The following is an 11,879-nucleotide window of genomic DNA, read 5'->3' as shown; positions in this document are numbered from 1 at the left end:
ATTTAAAAAATAAAAAATTGGATAATTAATTTTTTTCGAAAGGAAAAAAATTATTCAAAAATAGATAATATATTAGTGAGAAATAATCATTGTCATTAGATAGATAATCCTGGCACACCAACAAAAACCACCCAAGACACAAGGCATCCCAACAATTTAAAACACAACAATCCAAAGAAATAACAAGACTTGAAAATTACACCCCTCAATGGAGCAACATAAAGCCCCAACAAAAAAAAAACAAACGCAACTCACTTTAATAACAGAAAAAACCCTAATGAAAAGATCCAAAGCACCGCCCTAAATAATAGAAAAACAAATAAATTTATGTCATAATATATATATGAATGGAAAGAGTACTCGATCACCACTAATAACCGGAGGACTACATGACATGAGTTTTCCCTTGTGAAGAGTTACAAAACTAGAAAATAAGAATAAGTGGGGCAAAATTTAGTATATCAAGTAAAATTAATCGTCATTAACTAAATAAGTAATATATTAAAAATTCATGATGTGTGAAATTGAATTTGAAAAAATTCTAAATATATACTAATTAATTGCAACACTATAAAATTTGTGACAAATCGCCATAAATTGGAAGTGCTAGGTGTCTAGCACCATTCTTATGTTCACCAATCATTTTTTTTTATAAAATACTAGTGTTTTTTACCCGCGCGTTGCACGGGGAATACATCTATTATATTTGATAGGTCAATTTTATTTCATAATTTTAAGTCAATTCAATTCTCATACATATATATTAATTACTCAATTTCCTTTGTCCTATAATCAAGTTTAGATTAAAAAGTTGACCCATATAAGAAATTAAAAAATTAATTGATCTTTTAATCCCCGATGGTGATCGATCTAGCTAACAAGTCAAAACAAGTCAAAAGTGCAATTAAGCTAAATTAAAATTATTTTAAGGTTAAACAAAACACATTCTAACTTGTCCCTAGTTAAAGACTCATGCGTGGGTGTCTTAAATTTTTGTAAGACAGCTAGATAGAATAACAACCACTGAGCCCACCATTGAAATATCCCTTTTATTATGGTTATCCATCCAGAGCTATATGTTCCCCCTATTCAAATTGGAATTGCTCAACAATCCTGATGTGCAGAAGATCAGCTCCCAACCAAAGAATGGTACGATCAGTTATAGACCACATAGAAATGACGTTATCCTTTTCAAGAGAGAGAGAAAGGGACAGTGAGAGATTCATATTATAAGGATGACAAGTGCACACTTTCCCTCCAAATTTATCGTGAGCCACCATTCCAAATTATTCTTGTAGAATCTTCTATCTAGCTATATATTTCTTTTATTTTGTGTGCATGACAAAATTTTGGACAAAATTGACTTTATCAAAATGATCTAGATGATTTGTTCACCACCAATTTCCGCTTTCATTTCTACTTTTACTAGATGACTTTATCAATAGATATTTTTAGTGTTTATTTTGTGGTAATTTTATTTGCGATTTTAACCGCCACCAAATACATTAGTGGCGGTTTAAACTGCCACAAAATGCACGGCATAAATGCTCGGGATTAAAAACTATAAAATTGTTTTGCTAGGATCAATTACAGTTCAACCCATTTCATAGGGACTAAAAACATATTTAACCTTACTTTTACTCTTATTTTTTAGATAAAAATAATTTTGAGATAATATGATTTGTTTTCTAGACCACATGTATCATTGATCCAAAATCTCTAGTTAAGTTGGATCAAGCCTTGCCAAGTAGCTGACCCAATATATAAATGATTCGAAAATGTTAAAGACATATAAATCTAGTAAAAGTTTGATGATTTTTTCTTGGAAAATAAGTTTGGGGTTTTAAAAGATAAATTTCAAAGATTATAGTTAGGTAGAAGATGAAACTGTTGAAGTGATAAGATTTGATATGGTAAAAAAAAATTACAATTGAGGAGATCTTAATTCGTTGAAGTGGCTTTGTTACATTAAGTTGATGACGCCTCTAGTTTATTGGCGAGCCTACAATTAATTGATAATTTGTGGTGCATTACCACCATTTTAAGATGCTTTGAAATTATGGGATCACTACCTTTCATGTGCCTAGCTAGGCCTTTCAATTGGGGAAAATTCAAAGAAGGCTGAGACTTGTGTAGCTATTTTTTTGTCAAATTCAAGTCTAGAATAGAAGGGGAGATGAGAAATAATATAATTTGAACAAACACAACAAAGGTGATCGAGGGAGTGTAATTTAACCTTTACATTAATTGTACTAGTGTTTTTTATCCGTGCGTTGCATGGGGAATATGTCTATTGTATTTGATACATCAATTAATACTTTGACTATTAAAAATATATAAACAACAAATGAAATAGAAGAGTCTGAAATGATGAGTAAAGTAGACAAAAAGACTTTTCTTTTAAGCCTGATTGAGATCAATAGGAACTCGTTTCACATTCTTCATGAAAAAAAAATTAACCGAATAGTTTTTTGTTTTGTTTTGCTAAATCAATAAAAAAAATTCTTATCTTTAGTTTTATAAGGGAAATTTAAAGGTTAAAATAAAAGAAGATATAAAATATTTACCCATTAAATATCTTTTTTTTCCTTGACGTAAATATGTTAGAAATGGAGCACGATCACGTTGGATTTGATTTATTTTCATATTTAACATAATCACTTTTTTAGATATTTTAGTTTTATATAATTAAACTTTTTTTTTTCCTTGATGTAAATCTCTTATAAATGGAGTATGATCATGTTGGATTTGATTTATTTTCCTATTTAACATAATCGCTTTTTTAGATATAAGTTCAGTTTTATGTAAGTTCACGTTGGGCAAGATTTTTTTTAGATATAAGTTCTTGTGATTGCAACTAAGAATGAATAAAAGGGATAAAATCTTTTAATTTATGTTTAAAGAATCTTTTTAAATTGATGTAGTTAGGTTTATTTTTGTGCCTTTAATTTATGGGAAAAGAGGATAAAGTGGGAACGTAAACAAAAATTAATAAATTTACCACTTTTTCACCCAGAATATGACCGCAAGATAAATCAAGAGATTAGAATATAACATGAACCCATGTGACTGTCCAAAAAAAACATGTACCCATGTGGGTGTGGCCGTCTCACATGGCTGAAACAAAGCTAGAAATTAAGATAAGGGTGCTCAAAATTATTCATGATCGATCAATTCCTTTTGACCAAGTAAATTAGATTAATACCCAAACTTAAAGAGCAAAGACATGGAATTGTTTGGTACGGAAAATTAATCATATTGTACAACAGAAACAAAGTTTTTAAAATTTCAATACATCTAAAAAAATTAAGTTGCTGGAATTTATTAAGAATTTGATGTTCATTATATTCACGTGAAGAGAACAACTGCGAGCTCTACTTAACCATTAAAGCTTTATCAAAATGTTGATCGATAAATAATCCTGGTTGTCCCAAACCCAGCAGCCATGTATCTGTTTGTAGTACCTACATAGGTTATCAACACATTAATTTTTTAAAATTAAAAAATAACTAAAAAGTTTTTTTTAAAACACTAATTTGACAATGAATAATTGAACTCGACACAGATACCTGGACCAGTCTTGACAGTTGACTCTGCCAAGCTGGATCAAAACAACCGCACCAAATGCACAACCAGTAGAGACGAAATCAATGTATTCGTCTACAAATTGTGCAATCAATACACATTCAATTTTGGTGATGCAATATCAATCATTGAAATACATTAGGCTTTTTATGTCTCTGTGTTCGTCCATGAAGACCATCTCAATGGACGTTGGAAACCCTCGATACATTAACCTCCACTGACGAACAATTTTCAGTTTTAAACACCAGTGGTGTGATACTTGAAATAGAGTCTATCTTCATGGCCATGGTCTCTCAAAGATTTTGGCTACAGAAGATTAAAAATGGAAAGTTTGGAACATGGTGTATATATATATATATATATCTTGGTTGGGGTTGACCTAGGTTTTCAAATATTGTAATTAAGTTTCATCAATTTTCATCCCTATAAGTTTCATCAATTCATCAACCATCATATTCTTTATTATTATATATTCATAAAAAATAGAAATGTATATTCAATTTCTTAATCAACTTTGATACAACCTTAAAATCTCGTATGATCACTTGATCATACCTAACAGCAAATGTGTTTAATATATTCTTAAATCTTAAACTGGGCATTTCCTTTTTTTACCTTCCCTTTTGATTAAAAAAACTGATTTTCTCAAAATTTGATCCCATTCAAAATGGGTTTACCTTTTTTTTTATAACTAATTTAACTTAGAATTAAACTGGGCAAGTATATTCTAATATAATTTAAATTATTGTGAAAAATTTATCAAATTATATTAAAAATTATTCTCCACTTAGTTCTAAAACTGAAAGATTTTTATGTAAAATTCCATCCCTATAAAAGGGAAAATACTAACTCATGGGTGAAATTTTTCCTTAGGAAGATTGAATATTTCTGCTAACCCATATTGGCAATTAGTAATTGGTAAGGCACAATAAGATAAACATATTTACCATTTGCTAGAAGATGCAACATCAATACCCTTGGTCTTGAACAAAGCGGCATAAGACGATGGGCTTCGAGAAAGGGCAACAATCACAATACCACTACATAACAAAGGAGAAAAAAAAACATTGTGAATGAGTAAAAGAGGCACAAATTACATGGGAAGGTTTGAAACAAATGGCTATTGTTCTTACTTGCTGAGGTTGTGCTTCTTCCAGCACACTTATCAGGTCATCAGTTGCAGCAGTGACTTCAGTGCTTCTATGGCATCTTGATTGACTGCACAGATGAAACACACCACCCAATATTTACACTTGACAGATTCAGAAAAATGGCCACTTACTATGAGTGAATCATGAAATATATTATTACCTCCTCTCCGATTGAAATAAAAGGGTTTGAAACCCTGCATATTTTATTTTATCTTAAACATATTTCCATATGAAACAGATTTTACGCAAATATTTGTCCAGTGTTTAACTAATACACATTGCAAGCTCCCCATAAGTTTTTTTTTTTTTTTTTTTTTTTTTTTTTGAAAGAACCCATAAGTTATTTCTTTCTTAATATTTTAATGAGTGAGTTCATCTCTCGAACTGAAAGCTAGCACTACGGATACAGTAGGTTTCAAAAATAAAAAATAAAAACCAAAACTTTCAGTTGACTTGGACAGAGAGAAGGGAGAGGGTGATGGAAATTACAGATTATTGGCATGTTGTATGTCAGCTTCAAGAGCTTTGATGGAATCCTTGAAGGGTGTGCTCATCTTCAAAAAAAAAAAAAAAAAGGAAAACCCATTTTGAATGAGAAGCTTCTCTTCCAAAATATTATACTTGCCCAGTTTAATTTTAAGTTAAATTAGTTATAATATTTTGTCATTAAAGATAGATAAAAACTACCAAAATCTAACAAATAACAATAAAAACAAAATAAAATCTTTAAAAAATATTTTTTTATATATGTTTTTTTTTTCACAGATTTGTTTTTCTTTTTTAAAAAAATGTACATATATGTTTTTTTTAATATTTTTAATATCAAATGAGAATTAATCAGTGAGTGACACCTAATCAAATTGGCCTAAGAATTAATCTGTGAGTGACACCTCATCAAATTGGTCTGAGAATTAATCTGAGAGTGACACCTCATCAAATTGGCCTAATGGAAGTTCTTATTTTCTAATATGTATTGATTGATATTGATATTAGAAACATTTTTCTTAGGAAATGAATTCAAAATATTTTTAAGTAAAATAAATAAATAATTTTCAAGGCATTCTCATTAAAAAAATCACATGACTAGACAAGTGTTGTTAAATTTATTAAATAAATATTTTTTGGTGCCATATTAAATAAGTAATATACACATGACAACACTTTGACATTAGGGGTGAAAATAGACCAGGTTGTTCGTCAGGGGCCTATGGCCTAGCCTACCAAAGGTCGGGACTAGGCCATACTTATTTGCTAAAAAGGTCAGGCTTAGGCTTTTTAAAAATTTTGATTAGCTAAAAAGGTCAGGCCTAGAATTACAAAAAAACTTATTAGGCCTAATAGGTTGGCCTATTTACCTAATTGTTTTTATAATTTAATAAATATATTATACTAATATATTAATAAATTTAATTTTAACAAAAAAACATATTAATAAATTTAATATATCATGTCTAAAAAGTACAAAAATACAAAAAAATTAAAAGAGAAGAAATACCAAGATGAAAACCTAAATAAAAAACGTTTTCTCCTAAGAAGAAATCATTTTAGTATTGTTGAGGGATGAGTTTTTTAATTGGATTATCCAATATTCAAAATAGAATTTCAATGATAATTGTGAAGGCTTATAAGTCTGCTGACCAATTACCTCGCGACCTATTAGTCTCCAGGTCTAATGACCTCTTTAAGAGGCTATTTTTAGGTAAGTAGGCTTTCGAACAGGCTCGTAAGCCAGGGCAGGCCTCTTAAAAGGCCAAACCGAACCTTAAACTTTGGCCTATGAAAGGCCACCAAGGCTTGGGCCGCGAGTTCCAAATTGTAGGTCAGGCTTAGGCCCCACAAAGCTTAGCCGAGCATAGCTCATTTCCACCCCTATTTGACATTACCAGGCCAATACCATACATACAAAATAAATTTATAAAAATTATTGTTCTGATATCAGTACGTACTGCCTAGTACATAGTCCGTGGTTTGACTGGTGTTGTCTGTACGTAACTCTGTTATTGATTAAAGCAACCTTGTTTTAGTTTTCTTTTGTTCCGCAGCTATCTATGTATCATCAAATAATGAATCGTACCTGCTTCTTAATTTGAAACTGGCATGGTATCCAACACCAGCTAGCCTGCTTCCATTGCAATTTGCTAATTTGCAAGCATTATTGCATTGTCTTCATCTGCACTGTATGGAAGGGTCACTTTCTGATCATTAACTCATTACCTTCTTCTTTCGAAACGTGGAACTTTTGTTTTCAAAACATTTGCTTTAATCACAAATTGCCTGCAGATGATATTAATATAGGTATAGGTATATACTGTATAATAGAGTGATGTATATATATGTGAATCTTGTGTGTCCACACATATACATCTTTGATATGTCATTACATCTCACCTGTAAATTCATTAATTATTTTTTCAGTTCTTTTTTTATTTTATATTTTTTGTTCGTTTTTTTAAATTGTGTAAAAAACAAAACAATATTTCACCAAATATATTTTAAAAACTATTTACCATCATACACAATATTACAACTCCATTTAGCATTCACACCATCTTTGTTTAGGATAGAAAATTGAGAAGGCAATTAGATGAGAGACTAAATTGTTCGGTATGAGTAAATAGTGGAAAGAAAGAAAAAAGAGAACCAAAAAAAAGGGTAAGAACTCTATCCTCTTATTTTAAAATATATCAAAATATTAATTTTTGCATTTCCTTTTTCTTAAAATACATAAGAATTTCATTCCATTGAGTCACTCCTTGGTTAGTGAAGGTTCTCTAAAAGATGAGACTCACAAGTAATTTTTTTTTTTTATATACGGGGCCTAAACCCAATTACACTCTCAAATAGAGAGTATTACGAACATCAAACATATAAGGAATAATACAAAACGAAGAGAGAATATCATATATCCTCATATTTATGAGCAAAGAGAATCCATTTTTTGCAAAGGATCGAGTTCGCCACTTTATTAGTCTCTCAAAAAATGTGCTTCCAATGCGAAAGAAAGCATTTATCAAGCAATTCTTTGACCTCTCTAGCAAGAGGGGCACAAGCATTAGAGTCCCCACAACCTTTGTCAAGCATACTAATGGCCAAGTGGGTATCCAACTCCACTATTATCCAGCATGAGACTGCTATAGATCATATACTCACTTTTTGGGGTCAAAATATACTCACTTTTTAACTGGGCCGAATGGATTGAAATGGGCCAAAATATGTTGCAATTGCAGTAGGCCCAAACTCACCCACGAAAAAACATTTCAGGAAGTCAATATTTTTCGGAATTTTTTTTAGAGAGCCAAATGTGGTGGATAGATATGAGTTATGGTTTTTTTTTTTTTTTTGAAACCTGGAAAATTTATTAAAAAAAGCTGAAGTAGTCATAGAGGCAGTTACATCATAAACAACCAAACGAACACAATCCGGCGGAACCTCCTCAATCCAAACACAATTGGGGTACTTTGAGGAGTTCTTAGCTAAGTGATTAGCTAGAGTTGCCGGACGGTGAACAAAGAAAAAACTAAAACTATGAAAGCGAGAAACCAAATCCTTACAATCTCTAAGAATTGAAACAAAATAAGAAGCAACATGCAATGGCTTATTCCAAGCGTCAAAGAGTTGTAGGCAATCCGTTTCCAAAGCGATCTCCATGAAGAACAAATCAGCGACAAGTGAAAGTGACCAACGGAAAGCCAAAGCTTCAGCGATCAAAGGCGAGGGCTTATTGAGTCAATGTCATTTAAGACCTTAGTTAGTACTTTTTGTTTTTAATTATAAGACCTTATTGAGTCAATGTCATTTACTAATGTCATTTATTAAGAAAATATGTAATGAAACTAATTAGTGTACTGATTTTATTGTTTTTCATACTCCCTCCGTTCATATTTAACTGTTCAGGAAGAGAAGAAACACACATATTAAGGAGTGCAATTAATTTTGTTATTTTTCATAAAAGTATTATTTCATTTCCTATTTCACCCTTTGAAATGTATATTATCTTTCCTCATTTATTGTTCCTGCAAGGGCATTTCTTGGAAAAACATCATTTAATTCTCTCTTGAAACTCTAAGTGGACATATATATAACAACAAATTTTTTTCTTCAAAGTGGACAGTTAATAAGGAAGGGAAGGAGTACAATCTTTCATATTTACTCTTAATTTTTTTGATTTAATACATGTGACATCCTTTGGAGCAATCTAGTTCGAGCCGGAAACATCTACATCATGGTAACATCCTTTGCATGTTACTCATATTTTAAGAAGGTTATTTAATAACATTATGAAAAATATATAAAAAATATTATTATTGCAGTGTGTAAATTTGTTTACACCGTCACTGACATAAAAATTAATCTTTATCCAATGTAAAATTATGGAAGGTAGAAACCCTCCCAAGGGATAAACCCTAGCAGAGATAGCAATAAGAAAATAAAAGAAAAATCAAATTGGTGAGCAAGCTCAATTTTCTAATTAATTGACTGGAAATAGAAATTACATATTTATACTACTTGTCTCTTCTTGTACTTACTAAGGCCCAAATCTACTGGCCCAATAACTAATAATATGAGACTATTTAATATATATATATATATATATATATATATATAATAGTACTCCTAATATATTGCCAAACTTTCCTACTCATTTCCGTTTCTTCTTGTTCCTTCCACTGGTCTGATCAAATCCCTTTAACCAAGCTGGTGATTTGGTAATTCTTTTGGGCTTGGAATATTTGTGTTTTCCTTTGGGCCCAATGCTGCCATCACTCCCTCCTGGGAGAAAAGCCTTGTCCTCAAGGCTGGGTCGGGTTTGGACCGAGTCAGAAACGGGTGGGGCATCCAGCTGGGTTGGAGGGAGATCCAAAGGAGAGGAATTAGGGTTGGTGTCGGCAGTGGGGCTCCTTGGAGCCGTTGGAGTCAACCTCGCGGATGCCAAAATTTTCTCCACTTGAGTTTGGGATTGGACTGCCAAGGTTGGGTCAGAAAGTAACGTGGGTTGTGAGGAGAGAGAGCTGTTTTGATTGGTTGGTGATAAAGGGGGTGGGTCACTTGTCTGCAAAGTATCCAGAGGAGATTTAAGAGTGTTGGAAAGGGTAGAACCCAATTCACTTCTCACGTTAAGTGCCTCTGTTCCTTTTTTCTTCAGTTCTTCAGTTTTTCCAGACAAAAATGCATCTCCCTCTTCTCTCCTTTCCTCAACCGTGAGCGATTCTTCCCCCTCTCTATCAGTCTCGAATCCTCCTTCAACCTCAAGACCTTGGACTGACATGTCCAACTCCAAGCCTTGATTGTTGACCCCACTCGCAGGGATGGTCGTGGGCTCTAATGGAGGAGGGGCGACGACCGCCGCTGGTACTGGTTCCGCTATATCATTGGCCAGCGGTGGTAAGGGCTCGCGGTGCTCCCCAGGTTCTCCGTGGTAGCGCCGTAGCAAGCTCACGTGGAAGGTTGGGTGAAGCTGGCTCGTTGGCTGCAGATCAAGCTCATAAGCGACCATTCCGACGCGTTTGAGCACTTTGTAAGGGCCAAAATAGCGTTTGGAAAGCTTCTGGGATGGCCTGCGGTGAAGGGATCCTTGCCGGTAAGGCTGTAAACGCAGAAGAACCCAATCCCCTGGCTCAAAGGTAATGTCCACCCTATGTTTGTCCTTCTGTTCTTTCATTCTTTGTTGTGCTCTGGCTAAGTTGGCCTTCAAAATTCTGATAATGTGGTTTCTTTGTTGAAGGGATGTGTCTAATGACTCAAGCGTGGTGCTCCCAGGCACATAATCAAGAGGGCTGGAGGTGCTCGGCCATAGAGGGCCTGAAACAGAGACATGCCAATCGAAGAATGATGGGATGTGTTATACCAAAGTTCTGCTAAGTGGAGGTAACGGTGCCAAGACCGTGGTTGTTCCCCAGCAAAACACCTCAGATAAGTCTCAACTCCCTTGTTGACCACCTCTGTCTGACCATCCGTCTCTGGATGGTATGCGGTGCTGTATTTTAAGCGTGTGCCATGCACGCGAAATAACTCCTTCCAAAACTGACTTGTAAACAATTTGTCTCTGTCAGATACGATGGATCGCGGAATGCCATGGAGCTTGCAGATCTCTGTGGAGAATCGGTTAGCCAGTGCCTGTGCTGTAAACTTGGCGGGCAACCCCAAGAAGTGTGCAGATTTGGTTAGTCGATCCACAACTACCCAGATGACAGTGTGTCCTGCAGAGGGAGGCAATCCTGTAATAAAATCCATCGAAACATCTTCCCACACCCTCTCTGGGCTCGCCAAAGGTTGCAGGAGTCCTTGTTTTTTTGTTGTCATTGTTTTGTTCATCTGACAGATTTGACATTTCTGTATGTATTCCTTTGTTTGTGTATAGAGTCCTGGCCAGTTAAAAGATGCAGCAAGTCGGGACAAGGTTGGCTGTAGTCCTGAGTGTCCTGAGGTGGGTGTGGAGGGGTATTCAGAAATGATGGACTGGCGCAGGTTAGGAAGGTCAGGTAGATACATCCCTTGTTTGTAATACAACAGTCCTTGGTGTTGGAAAAATCCCCGTAAAGTTAGCTTCTGATTTAGTTATTCTTTTCCCTGGGCATAAGCAAAGTACTGGTGTAGCTCTTCTATGATTGATGGAACGGCTGTGGTCAAAGAGGCATAAATTGGGGTTTCACCCTGAATGCTTCTGGATAAGGCATCAGCAACCTTATTAGTAGACCCAGGTTTGTAGAAAATTTCAAACTGGAACCCTGTCAATTTTGCTGCCCACTTCTGTTGTTCTGGTGTGAGTACTGACTGAGTAAGCATGTGTCGCAAACTCTGCTGATCCGTATACACATTAAATTTGTGCCCTATCAAGTACTGTCTCCATTTTTTGATGGCCTCTGTTATGGCATACATTTCTCTAACATATGCTGATTGGTTTTGCATATGCAGGCTCAACTTTTTGCTAAAGTAGGCAATGGGATGGCCTTGTTGGGATAGTACAGCTCCAATGGCGAAACCTGAAGCATCTGTTTCCACATTGAAGTCTTGTTGAAAATCAGGCAAGGCCAAAACTGGGGCTTCTGTGACCTTTCCCTTGAGTGTTTGGAAAGCCTGTTCTGCCTCAGCTGTCCAAGAGAAAGGGCCTTCCTTCAGCAGGTCAGTAAGGGGGGGGCAGCATGT

The sequence above is a fragment of the Lotus japonicus genome, chromosome 3, assembly GCF_012489685.1.
Source record: "Lotus japonicus ecotype B-129 chromosome 3, LjGifu_v1.2".
NCBI lineage: Eukaryota > Viridiplantae > Streptophyta > Magnoliopsida > Fabales > Fabaceae > Lotus > Lotus japonicus.
Note: the sequence above shows the minus strand (reverse complement) of the source record.